At 37.5% G+C, this 16,482-nt stretch overlaps 1 protein-coding gene and 1 non-coding gene across 5 annotated transcripts in view; both read left to right on the plus strand.

Annotated features, from left to right (window-relative positions):
* The first annotated feature begins 6,187 nt into the window (after window positions 1–6,187).
* Window positions 6,188–6,261, plus strand: Trnai-aau (transfer RNA isoleucine (anticodon AAU)). The gene has a single exon. It is a non-coding gene; the product is annotated as a tRNA-Ile (tRNA).
* A 4,918-nt stretch (window positions 6,262–11,179) lies between these two features.
* LOC129775128 (polypyrimidine tract-binding protein 2) overlaps window positions 11,180–16,482 on the plus strand; it is a 658,886-nt gene continuing 653,583 nt past the window's right edge. For all 4 annotated transcript variants that reach the window (XM_055779479.1, XM_055779504.1, XM_055779496.1 and 1 more), the window contains exon 1: window positions 11,180–12,548. The gene's annotated coding sequence lies outside the window, so the exon portion shown is untranslated. The remainder of the gene's footprint in view (window positions 12,549–16,482) is intronic.

Below are 16,482 nucleotides of genomic sequence, written 5' to 3' on the forward strand. Positions count from 1 at the left end.
GCTATCGCATGAACCTCGAACAAGCCAAAAACATCTTTTTTGGCAAAATGGTGGCCTTTGAAAAACGAAATGAGGTTTAAAACGTTTCCCGATTTTTTAAAAATAGTGAAATTTGAAAAATATTGTTTTAAAGGTCATGCGATAGAGAGATGCATACAGATTGTATTCATATAAATTCGACATGAATCGGTTGAGTAGAACTTGAGTAATCGAGCACGCCAGTTTGAAGAAACTACACCCAAACCAGCGTTGGCATTGACATTTCATCTTTGGCAGAAATGATGCCATTCCGTGTGCTAGAGAGTCAAATGCGCAAATAATGAGCTGTTTTAAAAGCTTAAAAATGGTTTGTACGTATGCGAGCAGACATCTCTCTCTGTTGACGTAGGATTACGTCTTTCGGGAACATATTGGGGTACAAATTGAAAAATGAAAATCGATCGCATCGTGAAAAATGTCCAATTTCAAACGCTTGTTACTCATTCATTTCATGATGGATTGATGAGATTTTTGCATCAAACGATTACGGCACTCCATAACAATTTTTCACATTGAATAAAATAGTAAATATCATATAACTAACTATCGAACAATTGGATAAATTCAACCCCTATCCAAACAGAGATACCCAGTCCTGATTGGTCGAAATTGACGTCATTTCTTTTTCGCGCCTGATTCGTTCTCTCACCGGCAAGCTGCTGGCAATCGAGTAGGAGGCGCCTACTTCACACATACCAAATGATATAAAAGGAAGGAGCATTCGTGGATCTCATTCATTCTTACAACGAACGTGGAACGGACAACAACAAGTGGAGAGCAGCAGAAGTGAAAGCGGCTAATATATAGGCGAGCATTGAAGTTGAGCGGTCAAAATGCGAGCTGTGTCTCACATCGAGCTTCTATGGCAGCATAAGCAGCGGTAAACAGTAGCAACGGTTGTTGAAACCGGTCTACTACTAGTGGCAGCAGCAAGCATCAAGAGCGGATCGTTTCAGGCACGCTCTCTCCGTCAGAAGTGCGAGAACGTTTCTTGGCATCGTGAAAGTGCAGTATCGAATCTGAGCGGCCAACAATTGAGCTGTGTCTCACATAAGTGGCAGTAGCAGCAGCAGCGGCGGTAAACATCGAGGCTGAACCTCAACAATCGAGCTGTGTCTCGCATCGGTCCACTATTGTTGGCAACAACAAACATCATGAGTAGAGAGTTTCAGGCATGCTCTCTTTCTCTACTGCTGCTGCTGCTGCTGCTGCTGCTGCTACTCAGTCAGATTTCTCATTCTTGTTGGACGCTCAGATCGATAAACATATGTGTTTCTAGTGTGCATTGCTGGTACTCCTGTTAACATCAACCAATACAATTGGATGCGGTTATGGAGGTAAAGGAGACAAAGGATCCGGTTGAGGAAGAGTGTATCGCAAGGTTCCACATGACAACATCCAGTGTATCAAGCCCGCTATCCGTTGTTTAGCTCACCGTGATGGTGTCAACAAAACCCTTGCAAACCGACGCACAGAAGCCGAAGATGCCAAAGCCAAGGAAAGCAGCAGCGACTCCGAAAAAACTACCGCTGCCAAAAAGTTAACAACTGCTACATCCGACTGAAACCTCACATTAGAACGCAGCAGATTCCGTACAACCCATTTAACCATTCCAGTCCTTTTCAGGACTTTCGATATTGCTTTGAAACGAAAGAGTTTAATTTATTGTTTTCCACTTATCATAAAAATGATATAAAACTACGATCAAAAATACTTTTACTTTACTTTTACATTTTCTTTGATCATGTGCAACTAACAGGAAACTTATCACGTCAGAAACATACTTTCCATCAACCAACCTGACTGGATGCGGTAAGGGAGGCGAATGACATATGTATGCATATATATATATATATATATATATATATATATATATATATATATATATATATATATATATATATATATATATATATATATATATATATATATATATATATATATATATATATATATATATATATATATATATATATATATATATATATATATATATATATATATATATATATATATATATATATATAGCGAAACGGCTCCGGTCATGCCTCAAGGAATTTTCTAAAATAATATTTTGCCGATGCCTTTGCGCGAACTACACGAGCGAGTAGCACCATAATAGCAAATCAAATGTCGAAGTTCGTGATATGGGTGCGTTCATCGCTAATCGGTTCGGCGTCGGTTTAACCCTTTCATTACGGCAGTGTGCTCCGCCGAAGTGCTACCCCTGTACGGAGCACTGCGCCGAAAAGTATGCACATCGCGCTGGTGTGATCGAAGAGCAGTATGAATTTCATGTCGTCTAAAGACGACGCTCGTACACACAGCTCGTCGCGCGAATGTCGTCTATAGACGACGCTCGTAACGGAAGGGTTAACCATCCATAACTACGCTTGGCAACATTGACATCTTTGACATTTTCATATAAGATTTTTCCCCCGCATGTTAAAAGTGGTTTTTCATGTACATAAAAGCGCAGCGTAGTATGTCAACTGCTTCCCGGTTAGAAAATAAATGAGCGACCCGTCCAATTTCAAACGCTTATTGCTCATTCATTTCATGATGGATTGATGAGATGTTTGCATCATACGTTGTCGGCACTCCATAATAATTTTTCACGTTGAATAAAATAATATATATCATGTAACTAACAATCGAACAATTAAAAAATCTCAACCACTATCCAAACAGAAGATACCTAGGCCTGATTGATCGAAATTGACGTCATTTCTTTTTCGCGCCTGATTCGTTCGTTCACCGGCAAGCTGCTTGACAATCAAGTAGGAAGCGCCTACTTCACACATACTAAATGATATAAAAGGAAGGAGCGTTCGTGGATTTTATTCATTTTTACAACGGACGTGGAACGGACAACAGTGGAGAGCAGCAGCAGTGGACGCGGCTAATATATAGACGAGCATCGAAGCTGTGTGGTCAATAGGCTAGCTGTGCCTCACATCAAGCTTCTATGGCAGTATAAGCAGAGGCAAACTACTACTACTCTACTAGTGGCAGCAGCAAGCATCGCGAGCGGAGCATTTCGGGCACGCTCTCTCCATCAGAAGTGCGAGCACACGCTTCTTGGAATCGTGAAAGTGCAGCAGTGAACTTCAAGACGAGCATCGAATCTGAGCGGCCAACAATTGAGCTGTGTCTCGAACTTAAGTGGCAGTAGCAGCAGCAGCGGCGGTAAACATCGAGGCCTAACATCAACAATCGAGCTGTGTCCCGCATCGGTCCAGTACTGATGGCAACAGCAAACATCAGGAGCAGAAAGTTTCAGGCATGTTCTCTCTTTCTGCTGATGCTGCTGCTCAGTCAGATTTCTCATTTTGATCGACGCTCAGATCGGTAAACATATATGTTTTTAGTGTTTTAAGTGTGGTCACATCAGATCAACATCAACCAACATGACTTCATGCGGCAAAGAAGGCAAAGGAGGATCGGTGCGTATCGCAAGATTCAACATGACAATATCCAGTGTATCAAACTCGCTATTCGCCGTTTAGCTCGACGTGATGGTGTCAACGAAAACCACTAAAATAAAAACACAAATGAGCAGCAGCGGCTCCGAAAAAGCTACCGCTGCCAAAAAAACAACAGAAGTGAATTGTTGTTTTTGTTGCTTCATAAATTTTTACGCGAGTAAATATGTCGGAATATATGTTCACGCAATATGAGCGCCAATCTCGTAAACGTGCCTTGGAGCTGAAAAAACTTTCTATCACTGATACCGAAAGCTCGATTGTAACACTGGTGAAATGAACAAAAAATACCCAACAACCAAACCAAACGGCCCTTTTCAGGGCCATCAGATCATTATCAAAGAGTTTAACAATATATTTTTTCAAACATCCAAAATCAGCATGCGACAGATAGCCTAACGTAATCCTACGTCAACTATGCGGTCGTGCCTCGGACACAACCTTCTGTGACTTTTTTTTCTCATTTCATTTGAGATTGTGCCGAAAAAAAGTCCATACGACGTCAATGGGGATCGAACCAAGGCCGGCTGGAATGCAAAGCTATTTTATACGACCACGCTATCCACATGGCTAGTAATGCTTCAGCAGTTGCTCAGCAAATACGTGATAATATTGCACCTGATTTTATAATGAAGTTGGAAAGTGTTTTCTAAGAGTAAAAAAAAGGGCATGAAGGAGAACAATATGTATCTCGGTCTGGGCCGTGAATGTGACAAGGTATGCAGAAAGCTTATTTGTCTTTTGTTTTGCTCGCTCGTATTAATCTTATATTGCTGTACCATGTATATTATAGAAATGCTTACCAGTATTTGTGAGTCATGACATTTTCTGTTATGTTATGTCCCATTTAAATCGGGATGAGAAAACATGAGCTAAAAATCAATTTTGGGTGTAGTTTCGAGAAAAACGCGCTCGAAGTTCATTGTTATGGCCGTACTATATTAGATACCGCATCACTAAAAACACTATAACTCGGTAAATAATGAGATATTCGAAAAATCCTTTCTAGGATATATTCTTGAATGCATAAACTACAGAAATATGAAGGAAAAAAATTGATTGGAAAAAATGAGTTTTCTAGACTAGAATACTGCCTTAACAGAAATATAAAAAGTTTAGGGTAACTCATCATCTTCTGTTTCTCATTTCTTTTTATAATTTTCTCTTTCTTATTTCTTTCCTTCCTTTCATTCCTCCTCTCTTTCCGATTTTCCCGATGGATATTTTAACCATCTCACAATGAAGTGAAAAACATTTGTATTTAAACCCAGTAGCAACAAACTGCAACGAAGTTATTTATTTCATGAATAATCAAAATCATCAGACTCTTCCTCTTGAGACGCTCCTATACCATGTGTAGTAGTATGGAGCCGGAATTCACACGATAATAGCTACACATACTAATGTTAAAGAATCATATTGATCGTCAATTTTTTAACTGATTTTGAACTTCATGTGAAATTAATGTTCATTTTGTAAAGATGGGATATTTTTTCATCTAGATAGTTTTCCATCTGGCTCTGAAACAATAGCGTTTTTGTTATTCGAATGTTTCGCGCTTAAGTAAACTCTCAACTTGAATTTCAACTTTTTGGTTGGTTCGTCTCTCGGGCCACGGCCTTACTTCCATTCTGAAGGAAGAATGTCAGTTAAATATATCTAGAAACTGAAAAACATGTGCGGTTCTATCGTTATGGACCAATGTCTTTGATTGTAATTGTTTTGCTTGAATTTTCTTGAGTATTATATTAAGTATCTATCCATATATATAAAAATGGATTTCTGTCTGTCTGTCTGTTTCTTATGGACTCGGAAAATACTCTCTCCACTCCCTCATTAATGGGGGGCTGCCATACAAATGAAACACAAATTTCTGCATTACTCGAGAATTAATCATGCAAATGAAACCAGATTGGGCATATTGAGGTTTTAGGGTGCAATAAATGTTTCTATGATAGTAAGACTCTCCACTCCCTCATTAAGGGGGGGCTGCCATACAAACGAAATAAAAACTTCTGCATAACTCGAGAGCTAATCAAGCTAAATTTGGGATGTGAGGGTTTTTGGTTATGAGAAATGTTTCTATAATGGTATGACACCCCTCCCTTCTCTGGATTGAAGAAAGGGGGTCTCATAAAAATATTACATATATTTCAACCAAAAATATTCCAACCAAACATGACAATTGAAAATTTTCAGAAAACTCTGAAGGAAAAAGGGAAAATTCGGTAAATTAAATTCCCATATGTTCTATAATTACAGGACAAGTGCTGTTAGTCCATTTGATGTTTGCGCTAGCGAAATTGATCTTTGTTCGAAATTGGAAAGAAACATGTTATTTACAAGTGGTTGAAAAATCTTGAACGAGAATTGTGTCTGAAAATAATCTGATATTATAATGATGAGTTTTGTTAGAAATACTAGGAATTTTATAGAGAAAGGTAAATTCAACGGGGTCGAATAGAAGATCAATCAATGAACAGTTCTGCGATTCGACCCATGAACTTGCTTATATTAAGAAAACGTGAATGTTTGAAGGTATTGATAACAAAAAATAATTTTGGGCGGGACGAAGTTTGCCGGATCAGCTAGTATTAAATAAAGTTTTGCAAAACAGGTAAACTTTGGAGCCTCACCTTTGGGTAATTATATCCATTTCAATCGGCTCCATAGCTCAGTTGGTTAGAGCGTCGTGCTAATAACGCGAAGGTCGTGAGTTCGATCCTCTCTGGAGCCACAAAAGTCTGTTTTTTAACGGTGTTTTATTTAGCTTGCTCTGTAACATGTTTGTAGCGCTGTCCCTCATTAATATAAATTTGATCCCCTTTCTGTTGACTGATTGATCTGAAATTTGGAACACACTTTTATCTCTGCAGTCACTGTAAAACTGCGTATTTCATTATCTTGAAAATGCAAGATGGCGGCCACTTCAAAATGGCGGATTACATATTTTCTCAAAACCCTATCAGTATGGGGTTTCCCAAAACCCCATCACATGGGTGTCAAATGAAAGGGCTTGACTAGTAGAACACAGTTATTCATGAGGAATGCAAATCCAAAATGGCCGCCACCACAAAATGGTGGAGTACATATTTTCTCAAAACCCCATCAATATGGGTATCAAATAAAAGGGCTTGACTAGTAGAACATAGTTTTTTCTAAAAAATTCAAATCCAAAATAACCACCACTACAAAACGGTGAATATTTTTTTTCAATACCCCATCCATATGGGTATCAAATGGAAATGCTATTAGAACATAGTAGATCATGAAAAATCCAAATCCAAGATGGCCGCAGTCCCTAAATAATCCATTACTTTTTTAAATGGCTTCATTCAGCTTCACCTGTTTGTATGTATATTAGAATGTCTGTGGGGTAGGTACCAGGTATTTTTGCAATCCCCTCAATGTCATTATTAAATGAAACGATTTAACTAATAGAATACAGTACATCATAAAAATATTCCGAGGAAAATTAGGTAATAAATAAAAAAATTTAAAAAAAAAAGTTGAATGGTTTTATTGTAGAGAAATATGCTAGTGATACAAATTATGTACTAAAAACTAGAAAATAAAATACAGTGACTCAAATCCGTAATCGTACTCCACCATGCAGATCTCTTTTCCCTTCTTTTGAAAGTCGAAAACGAGTTTTCGGAATATTCTATTTAGATAAAGTCATAGTGTCATATGAAAGTTAAAAGGTTTGCTATCTGTTTTCAGAATAATGGTTTTTATTTCTCTACAAATGGCGAATATATGTGCTAATGTATGAAAATTGACTAAAAGTCATAATCGTACGCTGGTTGAAAACTCTACTCGATTTCGAAGGCGTTGGTCAATTTTCGAATTCCATCATTAGTATGGTATCCCTTGTTCATTGCAACTATCTTTAGCTTTCTATGGCCTTATCTATGATTTTTTTGGTATATTCGGAAGGAGTATTTAACAATTTTTTCATCAAGTGGTTTTTAAAATCGTTATTTTTAGAAATTTAATGCTTTTTAAATTTCCTACACAGATTTTTTTTTTTCCAAAATATATATTTTTATCAAGGCTCATATGGCGTTAGCCTGACGGGGCCGGAGTTCAATATTTTGACAGTTTTTCTTATTATCTATGTTAGTAATATGTAACCGATTACTCGCGGTCGGCTCGAGGTTAGTATTACAAGTGTTCTCATAATTGGGATGTTGCTGCCTCCAATGCTCTGTACGTGTACCCGACACGGGATACTTCCTATTGGGATGCAGCTGACCATTAATCAGCAACGCCCCCCTAGTATGTACCCCATATCTAGCGTGGTGCGTCTTCTCGACTCGAGGAATCCAGGATAGAATGGACACTAGCCGGCGCAATCATCAGCTCGTGTAGAGTTGTCATGAGCGGTACAATCTTTGGCTCTTGTTAAATCATCAGTGGACTGCACAACCTTTGGCCCGTGTATCTGTAAAGAGTGTGTGTATGTATTGCCGCGACTAAGTAAAAGTTTATAGATCGGATAGAAGGGATATGAAACAGGGACACAGTAGTAGGAAACATCATTAAACGTTGACATCGGCGTTTCTGAGGAACAGGTATAGATGAAGCAGAAGATCAGGATCACGGCTACCTTCCTACACAGATAACTTCCTCAGTTTTTTACTGGGATTGATGTCCGACGATTGTGGAGGAATAATAATAACTTTTGAGCAATTGTAATGTAACTATGTACGAGCTTTATATGGCTTGAGCTCAAGGGTCATTAGGTCGTATGAATAAAACAAAGTATTTAGTTATTCTGCCCGTTTCCAAGTAAAATAAACTTTCCTAGTATTTACTTGAATCCGTATGAATAAAAGTTTACTTTACTAATTTGATTTTCGAATTCGAACATAGTTTTTACTTTGTCAAACATTTATCAACTGATTGTTTAGGTTTCGTTTCAAAACGTTTTTTTGGACAAAGCGTGAATTCGCGATGAGAAAGGAATAGTGTCGACGTCTGGTGGTGACTTTCAATTAGGGACCATAGTTTGGGTCCCTATCTCGTTTGTGTGATACCTATCATATTAGAAGACACGAAGCCAGTTTTCAAATGTTCAAATTTGAATGAAAATGTTCGCATCATGTTATTTAATCACTTAAAACACTTTCTTCCGACTTTTATTTAACCCTTTGTCTATACATTTCCAACATCATTACTGAAACTTTTCATTATAATATAAAGTTGTCTTCAAAAACAATATCGTACAAGATTTTTTCACCACCTGTAAACAAAAGTGTTTTCCATTTGAACAGAATGCCAAATTGGTACGGAAAGGTTATTTTTCATTCATAATTTAAATTTTAAAAACGTGTTCATTCCGCCTGAAAATCAATCAATTTTTTTACGCTCCCCTGAACTAGTGAACGAAGCTCAATGCCATCAATGCGGATCGTTAACTTTTTTAACTTCAAGCGCAAGATAGCAGCATTAAACATAAATCGGATATGACATCAAAACGAATGATAGTGTTTTCAGATCCAAAGTATGCTCATGAGCATACTTGATAATAACGAAGTAAATACTTGATGAATGCTGTTTTATTCATACGAAATCAGCTAAACATCCATTTTCGAAAAGTAAATACTTTGTTATTTCTTTTATTCATACCAAACGTAGTAAAAACTTAATCTCACTGCTCGACTGCTCGAATGAAGTAAAGTAAAGGTGAATTTTGTTTTTATTCATACGGCCTATTGTCTTGGAAAAACTTAAAACCTCGATTCCATCCCATTTTGTTGACACTTTGCTCCATATTTTCCATCAGGATGTTCAAGTAAACACTTTGATCCAATACACCATCGATGAAAAGCAAATTGCTCATACATGCACCCTCATACCATCCCTCCCCCATCATCATGTTTAAACGTTGCTCTCAGATTTTTGTTACATTTAATTCGTCGTAGGCTTCCTCCATACGAAACGATAACAATCGGAGCCAAAAATATCAAATTAGGACCCATCTATGGAAATAACATCTTACCAGTAAGACATTGATGTGTTTCATGCTGTTTGGAATAATCAAATTGGAGTTGCTGATTTCTTTTTACTAAGAAACGGTTTGTCTGTGCTTGGGCTTCAAGTTGCCCTTCCTAGGCACATTACAATTTTTTTGTTTGCTCAATTTGGTTTTTCTCGATGGTGTAATGGATCAGAATGTTTACTTGAACATCCTGACGATTCAAGTTTTGCCAAGACAATGACCCAGAGCTCAAGACATATAAAGTTCGTAAATGGTTACATTACAATTGCTCCAAAGTAATTGATATTCCTCCACAATCTTCCGACATCAATCCCAGTAAAAAAAAACTGGAGAAGTTATCTGTGTAGGAAATTTAGAAACCATTAAATTTCTAAAAATAACGGTTTTAAAAACCATTTGATGAAAAAATTGATAAATACTCCTTCCGAATATACCAAAAAATCATAGATAAGGCCATAGACAGCTAAAGATAGTTGCAATGAACAAGGGATAACATACTAATGATGGAATTCGAAAATTGACCAGCGCCTTCGAAATCGAGTAGAGTTTTCAACCAGCGTACGATTATGAGTTTGAGTCGATTTTCATACATTAGCACATACATTCGCCATTTGTAGAGAAATAAAAACCATTATTCTGAAAACAGATAGCAAACCTTTTAACACTATGACTTTATCTAAATAGAATGTTCCGAAAGCTCGTTTTCGACTTTCAAAAAAAGAGAAAAGAGATCTGCATGGTGGAGTACGATTACGGATTTGAGTCACTGTATGTAAAAAAAACTTTTCGAGTTAAACAGTTTCTTTGTGATTGAACATAATAATAATAATACAGGTATTGTACTAAAAGCTAGAAAATAATTAGGCAAGTATCAGCTAACAGTTATCATACCACTTCTTTCATTAATCAAGGATATCAATGAGACTAAAATAAAATCGTGGGGCGCGTTGGATTTCCATTATCCGCATTTAATGGTTGCCCCGCGATTTTATTTCATTTTAGTTACATAAAAAGTTTTTTTTTACATATTTTATTAAGAATCCGAAAAATGCATACTTTGGCGAATCTATAACAAAAAATCGTCCGTCCCCATTCGACGCGAAATGCACCGATGCCGTGTCCCTTCGAATCACTTTCTTTGCATCATTTTTCGACTCTACTCTCCGCCAGGGGTTTTTTGTAGGTTAAAGAAAAACGATTCGAGCACATATATTTTTGTTGTAAGCCGAGACACAGTCGCGGCAGAGTCTCGCTGTCCGCGCCACTGCTCGACTCAGCACGATATATTTCGGTAAACTGGATGACATCATCGAATGGGGGGAGGAAATTAGAATCACCATGTCACCAATATTTCAGATATATTATCGTATGAAATAATGATCAGGCTTTCAATCACTCCTACCCTGATGTTATTCATCATCGGCAATAGGTTTTCGTTTATTTCGAGTCTCTGACACTAAATACAGAAGGCAACGTGATCAAAACAACAACATTTTGTATCCATTGTAACATGCGCTAGGAGCGCGGGCGAGCGAGCGAGTGACTGTGTAGGTGTACCGTGAATATTTCCTCGTGTTTGTGAGAGAGAGAGAGCGCTACACAACCAAGAACCGTGAGACTGTCTGTCAAAAAACCCTTGAATCCAGCAAAATCGTAGCAAACCTAATTCGTCTACCGTGTTTTCGATGATTTTAAACGCGTTTGTTGGGTAGTAAAAACCTGGATTTCGTGAATCGTGAGCGTCTCCTGTATATCGTCCCAATCGAGTCGTAGTTTAGTCGAAGCTGAGATCGTTCACGTGTTTTTCCTCGATTCCAGGGGAATCTGTGAAGATTCTCGTGCCAGAAAAACCATCAAACAACAATCAATTGTGTGCAGAAGAGAGTGTGAAAATATTGGCGCCTTGTGGAACTTGAAAGCCCCCACTCGCAGCTCGCGTTCTTTTTCCAGTGAAGGTTAAAAATAACTCGGCAGGAAAAACAGACCTCAACAAATCACATATCAAAAGTGTACAAGCAGCAGCAGCGCCTCATTATCAAGGAGGGTGGAAATTTCACCCCCTATTGCTGCCTCCGTTTTGTGTGTGTGTGTGTGTGTGTGAGACCGCGGTCGGAAGGGTGCCAATTCATTGGTGTGAGTGTCGTTTTGCCGTTCTTCAACAGGACGGCACTGTGCGAGGGGCTTTCTCTCCCAACAGGATTCTCTACATCTTAACGCCATATTGCTGACATACTTGTAAACAAAAACAAACAGTGAATCGTCACCAAGAGCAGAGCGTTTCAAGCAAATCCAGGTGTAATTATTTCAATCAATTTAACCGCCAAGTGCTTGTTCAACCTGAAAACATTATCATTGACAGTGGCACTTGTGCTATTCGCGGTTGCCATTCGTTTTAGAGGATAAAGCAACAACAAAAACAACATCAGCAAGTGGAAAATCTTTCTGCGCGAAACACAGCACGCCACCGCCGTGTGTTAGTAGCATATGTGATTGTGTGACTCTGTTGTATTGGTGCTAGAGAGCAGCTCAAGGAAGAAATTTTGACACAAGCAACAAGCGGCGACGATTTTCCCGACCAACCGACCCCCCATCAACCCCTCAACCCTTGCGCGTCTTCCCACTGGAAAAAAGCACGAGTGCAAATCTACTGCTGCAGAACTATTACCCACTTGTTTGACAGTTCTCCAGCCGCTGGTAGTGACGTTTGCGGTCTAACTTTTGCCCTCGGAGTAGATAAAACGCACGTGTTCTCGTTAGTGGCAGTGAAGTTTGAAATTTAGTTACCACTGACAAGTAGGAAACAAGTGAAAAATTTCCAGTTTCTCTGCCTAGGGAAAATTCCTCCCGAGCTACCACTATTAGAGCTGCTTTTGCTATTGGGGCCTGTGTTCCGTTTCGGTGCGCTGGTTTGCGTGAACCTATTCTCTGTGAAGCAACAAGAGGCGAAAGCTCTCCGCGTGAGCAAAAGCAACAGCCAGCCGCCGTTTTTATTATCGCCAGTGGCACGGCTTGTATTGGTAGGTGCTTTTCTTTTCAGCGATTATTTTGTCACGGGAATAAATAATTTCCGATATATGCTCATTATCGTAACCATTTCAGTAATTCGCGGGGAATTCTGATGGCAACTTTGGGCCAAATTCAGCCCGAATAAAGCCTCTGAAGTCGTGTTAGTGTGCATATTTTGCCGTTTGCCTTCCTTGCTTTTGTGTGGATATACGCGGGTATGTGTGAGAGTGTTCAGTGCTGATTTTCCTTTCAGGATTTACCTGTTCTTTGAAGCTGCCCGACCAGCCAAAGTTGTTTTTCCTCCAGCAGCGGCGCTCAGCCCAGCTTGCTGTCGTGATCTCTGATGTTTTTGTTTGCAGAAAGCTTTCACTCTCGCCGTCTCCCGATAGGGTTGCCGGCTCGAAAGGACTGAAACATGAGAAGATTTGATCCCAGCTTAAATCAAATGTTTTTAGTAGTTATTCTTAAGAAGGATATGTTTTATATGTATTTTTGAATATAATGTTCTAGTTTGGTGTGACGAATCAAGTTGTGTGTAGGTTAGGGAAAAAGAAATCCACTATTTTTCGTTAAATTCAAAACTTGGTTTAAGGGAGGCCCGGTCTGGAAGGTCGAAAACATCGAATTTTTAATTTTTGCTTTTTTGTGAATCTTATGCCATCAGAAATGTCTTTCTAAAAAGATTTTTATATACAGGTCGGACTCGATTATCCGGAGAATTGATTTTTTTCACTCCGGATAATCGAATCCTCCGGATAATCGAATCACAAAAAAAATTCTCTCGGTAAACGTAATATAATTATGATTTGCACTTATTTATTAAACGGTTTTATCTAACTTGGGCCCGTTTGTATGTGACTTTGTAACTTTGTCTGTAGCGCTGTACCACATTAATAGAAATTTAAGTCCTTCCCGTACGATTTAATTTTCGAAAGAGCGAACCAAATGCAAACGCTCTGATGGATCACGCATCGAGTAATTTCACTTCTCTGCTGAGCGTCTCTGTGCCTCCTGCGTTGCAAGCGCACCACGAGAGAGACTCGATGTTGTACGTTTTGGCACAATCATTTCAAATCGAGTGAGACTCGATGTTGTACGTGAAAGGGTTAACCACCTTCCTGTTGACCGTTTGATCTGAAATTTGGAACATATCTTTATCTCTGGTGTTATTATAAAACTGCTTATTCCATGATATTGAAAATCCAAGATGGCGGCCGGTACAAAATGGCAGATTATGTACATATTTTCTCAAAATCCCATCAATATGGGTTTTCCCAAAACCCCATCAATATGTATATCAAATGAAAAGGATCGACTAGTAGAACACAGTTATTTATGAAAAAGGCGAATCCAAAATGGCCGCCACCACAAAATGATCCAAATCCAAGATGGCCGCAGTTCCCAAATAACTAATTACGTTTTAAATAGCTTCATTCAGCTTGCCATGTTTGTATGTATGTTTGAGTGGTTGTGGGATCGTCCCACATTGATTGAAATTCGACCCCGTTCCTGATCACTGATTGATCTGAAATTTGTAATATACCTTTAATTCTACTGCCATTATAAAACTGCGTATATCATGATCTTGAAAAATTCAATTTGTCGCCGCTAAAGTACACTACATTATGAACAACATAAATTCGAAAAGGTCGCTGCCACTGATTGGTACACACTATTTTGGTCAAAAGACCCCTTTTCCAGAATGAAGTGATATATCAGTCCCCTATAGCCAAACTTCTCAATCATTCGAAATACTTAACATTTAAAAAAATTGGGGCTGTTTAGGTGACTTGACATTATTCCTCATCGAAATTCTACACAATAAATTGACATTAAATTTGGTGGATATAAAATGTAATTATCATAAAAAAATAGGTATAAAAAATCGAAAAGGAAGAGAAAAAACATGAAAAATTCAGTGTGTTAGACGAACTTAGTGATTTTCTACCAAAACAGGTCAGACTCGGTAATATACAGGCTCGATTATATATGATTCGATTATATACAATTTTGGACTCGATTATATACAGTTTGGAAAAAAATATATATTTCGAATATGACTTATTTCCAGCAAAAACGTAACCTTTCAACGTTAAAGTGAAATTTAAGTGGCTATTATATGTACAGTGAGAAAAAAAACATGATTTTTGAAGATTTTGCTTGAATTTTCACCAGGATTTTTTTGTATTGATATTGCAGCGAAATTAAGAAAGATAGAAGTTTGGTGTCAGAACAAATTGTAGAGCGGTTAGAGATCTTTAATTTAATTGATAGAATCAATCAAGTTTAATATGAATTTTCAGAATAAAGTTCATAATTACACATTAAAAAATTACAAACTTTCAAGTTTTCACTTCCGAAATGTTACTTAAATCCACTAATTTAGATGTTCCACACCTATATCCCGTACTAAATTTTCTCATCTTTCAAATAGAAGCAACAGAATTGTCTTCCGTAGCGTACTTTTTTTTATGTTTTTTTATTGGGCCAACAGAGTCTGAAACAGAGGCAAAGTTTAATAAATCTGTCGTTGTGAAAATTCGTACATATGCGTAAAAGGATTTTTTTCGTCAAATATGATCGTCTATCACCCCCTGAGAGATTCTGGATAATTTTTTTTTCATGTGAGAAAGGTGTTTTATGACTTTAAGGAGATGAATCAAAAATCAAATTCTTATTTTTTATATTCAATAACGAAACATATATGAATAAAAAACGAAGAAAAAAAAAGTTTTGACTCGATTACACACAGGACTTAAATCTCCACGTTCGTTGTTTATCAAACTTTTTTTTGTTGTTTTTTTTTAAAATTTTGCCTTTTTCGACAAGCTATGAAGATGGAGAATCGATAATATATTTTTCAGCGATGTTCCACAATACACTGGAGTCGCTTTTTACGCGAGGGATACGTGCCGCGTAAAAGAAAATCGCGTAAATTCCAAAATCCGCGTAAAAAAATCGCATGAATCCCAGAATTGTCTTCCGTAGTGTAGTTTTTTATGTAGGGCCAGTTTGGGGCAACAGAGTCCGAAACAGAGAAAAAGTTCTATTACTCTGTCGTTGTTAAAATTTTTTCGTCAAATATGATCGTCTATCACCCCCTGAGAGATTCTGGATAATTTTTTTTTCATGTGAGAAAGGTGTTATATGACTTTAAGGGGATGAATCAAAAATTAAATTCTTTTATATTCAATAAACAAAACATATATGAATAAAAAACGAAGAAAAAAATTTTTTTTGACTCGATCACATACTGGACTTAAATCTCCACGTTCGTTGATTTTCAAACTTTTTTTTTTGTTTTTCGAATATTTTACCTTTTTCGACAAGCAATGAAGATGGAGAATCGATAATATATTTTTCAGCAATGTTCCGCAATACACTGGAGTCGCTTTTTACGTGGGGGATACGTGCCGCGTAAACAAAAACCGCGTAAAAGAAAATCGTAAAAAAAAGTTTCAAAATTCGCGTAAAATAAACCGCCTAAATTACAAAATTCCCGTAAAAAAACCGCATGAATCCTAAAATCCGCGTAAAAATAAACCGAGTAAATTTCAAAATCCGTTTAAAATCCAACAAACAGTGAATTATTTGTTTAAAATGCAACCCACATTCTAACATTTCATTAAATGGATGTTTTGCATTTTTGCATGTTATCTGTTTCTCTTTTTATTTCTCAGCTACTACATAATCAGTATTATAATACAAACTGATTTCGTGAAAAGTCACATCAATTAGCACATTAAATTTTTAACGCGGTTAATGCGTGCCGCGTAAATTTCGAAATCCGCGTAAAAAAACCACGTAAATTTCTAAAACCGCGTAAACAAATAAAGCGAAAAAAGCGACTTCAGTGTGCACTGGATTTTTACGCAGTTTTTTTTCGCGATATTTTTTCGAAAATGAGCCAAAAATTGCGTGTGAAATTGTGACGAGTGTTCCAAT

The sequence above is a fragment of the Toxorhynchites rutilus genome, chromosome 1 (genome assembly GCF_029784135.1).
Source record: "Toxorhynchites rutilus septentrionalis strain SRP chromosome 1, ASM2978413v1, whole genome shotgun sequence".
In the NCBI taxonomy this organism is placed as follows: domain Eukaryota; kingdom Metazoa; phylum Arthropoda; class Insecta; order Diptera; family Culicidae; genus Toxorhynchites; species Toxorhynchites rutilus.